Genomic DNA, 4210 nt, shown 5'->3' with positions numbered 1-4210 from the left:
AGTTGATCATGGATTATCAACAAGCTTGGAATTGATTCTTCCCGGGTCGATGCCCGAGCGGTTAATGGGGACGGACTGTAAATTCGTTGGCAATATGTCTACGCTGGTTCAAATCCAGCTCGGCCCAATATCGCGTATCCACCATAAAATGATATAACCTATTTGTCCTTCTACAGAAATACTTGACTTGATATGAAAGAATAAAAAAAAAAACTCTTTTTTTATTCATTGACAGATTGATAATCAATCAATTTTACAATAACGAAAAAATAAATATTAATCCATGCTTCTCACACTAAAGTCCATGTCTCCGCGCATATCAATCTATTACTTTATTACTCGCGTCTCTGTCTGGTAGAATATGACAATTCGAATCAAAAATCTACATAGAAAGGTTTGAAGGAAATTAAATCAACAACATATGTTGTACACTTTATTTCCCTGGGATTGTAGTTCAATTGGTCAGAGCACCGCCCTGTCAAGGCGGAAGCTGCGGGTTCGAGTCCCGTCAGTCCCGATGGATCCAAATCCAATAAAAAAAAAATACATCAATTAATCTCTTCCTTTCCTGTGAAAGAGAGAACAAATAACATAACTGAATTTTATTCCAAACGGGATCTCTCTTATTTTTTTTCCACATTTTTCAACAAAAAAATATGGGAATTTTGATTTCTTCAACGAGTACTAATTGATGGGAGAAAGACATATGTGCCATATGTGAATTACCACAATTATTGGTAGCATCATATTCAGGATTCGAAGGCGTACTGGGTCTAGTTGATTACGCCCGATTTTTCTAATGAAATAGAGTACTATACGTTTCCGGAAAGCACATACATAAAGGGAATTTGGACGATACAAAATAAAGTTTACATAGTAAACTTTGATCTAATTTTTCGTCTGAAAGCAAAATATATCCGTTCTGGCTCCGATTTTTTGTAACCTCAATTAGTAAATTCAATTACTAATTTGAATTTGAAATAATCTATCTTATTAAAATTTAACACTTAACTTTTGATATATACGTCCCACTACTAATTCAAGGAAAGAGGATATTAATACAAACAAGGATCCCATCTATCTCTCTTAGTGAGGTAATTAAGAATTTTTGAAAGTTTAAGTTTCGTTTTTATTTCTTTTTTTTAAGAAGATTTTATAAGTACAAAAAAAGGAAGGAGTTTAGTTCGAACCTACCTCCTTTTCCTTTTTTGAATTTCGCTGCTATTCTTTGCTTGAGTTTGTTTATAAACAATGTAAGGGTAAAGGTAGTCTGATGAGACTTCATCAGATGATTGCATTGAATAAGAGGGCAGTAGATTATAGAAAAGAAAGAATGCAAAAAATTATAAATAAAAAAAAGTAACGAAATTCTTGATTGCATCAGGAATCCCATTTTGTTTAAATTCGGTATGGATAAAAGATCTTCCTATGTTATACTATTCAATTCTCGACGATGAATCGATTTGATAGCTCCGATATTGTTATTCATGATATTTTAATACGATTCGATATCATCGAGATGCAACGCATCCCCTTGAATTTACAAGCGAAACATTTATCATCTCTATGGGATTAAATCCCGAGTTATTGCGAATAAAAAATGAAACGATGATATTATGGAAGTAAATATTCTCGCATTTATTGCTACTGCACTGTTCATTCTAGTTCCGACCGCCTTTTTACTTATAATATACGTAAAAACAATCAGTCAAAGTGATTAATTTGAATTAACCTTGACGTTTTAGTTCTTATCAATGATTGAAGATAAGAAAAATGAAAAGCATTAAAATTTCGCGTCTTAAATGAAATTGGCGGACTAGAATTATCAGTATTCTACGAGAGAAGTATTCGATAAGATCCGATAGTATGGTAGAAAGAAATATATGAATCCTTCTACCATACTATCTATTATTGTTATTGAAGTGTATAAATATAAAATTGTACTCTATAAAAATAGAGGTTGAATATCGATCAATTTGAATATAGATGAATATACAATATATATCTTTCTATTTATATATAGATATCATATCAATTACATATATGTAATATTAATCTAATATACATAGTGGCCCAATTCTATTTCTTTGCTTCATAATTCATGTTGATTAGAATGAATCTGAAATCAAATAATCGAAAGGCCACTAATTTTTTTTTAGCATTCGAAAGAAGTAATTGATTGAGCAGTTGACAGATGATCCAGGAGTTCGGTTCCATGGGAACTTTTTATCTTCGGATTTCGAAAAGAATTAGCAAACCCCATTTTTATTTAACGTTTGAAGCATGATATGAAATGAGTTCCCTAAAACAAGAAAAAATCCTATTTTGAAAATAACTAAAATACTAATAATAATAAATAAAAGAAGTGGTAAGCACGTAATATGTGGGTGGCTACCCCGAGGTACTATCTTATTATGAGGTAGTATATTATTATGCGTAGTATCTCATTGGACAACCACTATGTCTATGTTCTTTCGTGTTGAAAGTATGGATCCACTTAAAAACTTATAATCCGAACTCTTTTTTTTTTTACTTTTCAAAATAAAAGAAAAAAAGTTTTGCAGAACGATCTATAAAATAAACCAAAAACAATACAGTTTTATTTTTCAATTAGTAGTACTTCTAGAGTCCACTTCTTCCCCATACTACGAGGGAAAGAGAAAATGTAAAGACTACCATTAAAGCAGCCCAAGCGAGACTTACCATATCCATGTGAATTATGTCCCCTATCTCTATGAATATAAAAGAATTATTCCATTATTGCTCACTAATAATTATTATTCACTAATAATAGTGGAATCACTAGCGCATAGTCAAAAAGAGATTCGGGCACAACACCATTGATGAAACAATACAAAAAATCGAATTATCCCAAGTTATTATATGATTTCTAGTATAATCGAAAAAATTCAGTACAAATAAATAAAAGAGGCAGAAAAACTCTTGGAAGTATCAAAAGAATGTTAGTAACATGTAGGAATAATAAGACCTAGTCTTTCTTTTGTTGTCCTGCATTTCATTACATTAAGTAAAAAGTCTCAAAATAGAGAATCAAGATAGTATCTATCACATAACCCTACTATTATTCCTTTCTCATTTGATCTAATCTTTACTGTCCCCCCGATTGTTTCATAGAGACAATCGGAAGATGGGATGGCCTATTACATGCGTGGTTAGAGCTTATCGAAAAGAAATAAGTTCTTTTTTTAAGATTAAAATAAAAAAAAAAGCCAATTATTCATTCAATATAATATTGATTGAATGCTCGAGTACTCAGATACTTTCATGAGTCCGTATATCAAGTATCTTCCTCCTTTCCGTAAGGAAAAATGAAATTATATTCCCTAATTCAAGACCCAATGAGTAGACACTACATTAGTAGTCGAAGGGCTATCATCTCAAGATTTAACGATTATTTTTCATTACTCTACTAAATTCTGGAAACGAAACCTATACGCAAGGATTTATAACATTTTAGAGAACCCCAACGATGCTTAGAATCAAGCAAATCTAAAGATGCTTTTCTTCTAAAAAAAATGATAAAGTTATATCAGCAAAACAGAAGAGGGTATTTTGATTCTTTTGTTTGTTGCTGAGGCGACACCCGGATTTGAACTGGGGAAAAAGGGATTTGCAGTCCCCCGCCTTACCGCTCGGCCATGCCGCCAAAACGATACAAAATATTGGATTGGCTCTATCTCTTAGATAGATAGTATCTTACAACACACAATATCTAAAACGAAAAACCGCAAAACTTTGCTTTTTCTATTGAAAAAAAAATGTGGATTTTCATTCACAAAAGCAAAAAATCAGGACAAATGGGAACCGTTAACTTTAACTATTGACTGTGAATTCATAAATGATTCTTGGATTGAAATTGCAAATTCGGTTTCCCTAATGATATAAGAAAACAATCCAAAAATGGATACCTTACCTAAATAAATAAAAATTGATAGATAACTAATCATTACTAATCCATCCGTATTGATTCGTTTCCATAACCATAAAAAAATCCTTATTAATGACAATTTTAATAGCGATTATGAGTATATGTAAACCCCAGAACATAAACGATTACTATTATCTAAATCTAATATCTTATATATATATAAGATGTTTATAGGAAATGTTCGGAATTCTGTTTTTAGAATTTTTTTTTCATTATCATTAAATAGAAAATATAAATTTTTGATAGAGTACGACATGTGAT

General features: G+C 31.2%; 3 non-coding genes across 3 annotated transcripts; 2 read left to right on the top strand and 1 right to left on the bottom strand.

Annotated features, from left to right (window-relative positions):
• The first annotated feature begins 43 nt into the window (after window positions 1-43).
• On the top strand, window positions 44-127 carry TRNAY-GUA (transfer RNA tyrosine (anticodon GUA)). The gene has a single exon. It is a non-coding gene; the product is annotated as a tRNA-Tyr (tRNA).
• A 316-nt stretch (window positions 128-443) lies between these two features.
• Window positions 444-517, top strand: TRNAD-GUC (transfer RNA aspartic acid (anticodon GUC)). The gene has a single exon. It is a non-coding gene; the product is annotated as a tRNA-Asp (tRNA).
• A 3078-nt stretch (window positions 518-3595) lies between these two features.
• Window positions 3596-3667, bottom strand: TRNAC-GCA (transfer RNA cysteine (anticodon GCA)). Its single transcript has one exon. It is a non-coding gene; the product is annotated as a tRNA-Cys (tRNA).
• Between the last annotated feature and the right edge of the window lie 543 nt (window positions 3668-4210).

The sequence above is a fragment of the Cucumis melo genome, unplaced genomic scaffold, assembly GCF_025177605.1.
Source record: "Cucumis melo cultivar AY unplaced genomic scaffold, USDA_Cmelo_AY_1.0 utg001757l, whole genome shotgun sequence".
Taxonomy (NCBI): Eukaryota; Viridiplantae; Streptophyta; class Magnoliopsida; order Cucurbitales; family Cucurbitaceae; genus Cucumis; species Cucumis melo.
This window is presented reverse-complemented; position numbering and strand designations above follow the sequence as displayed.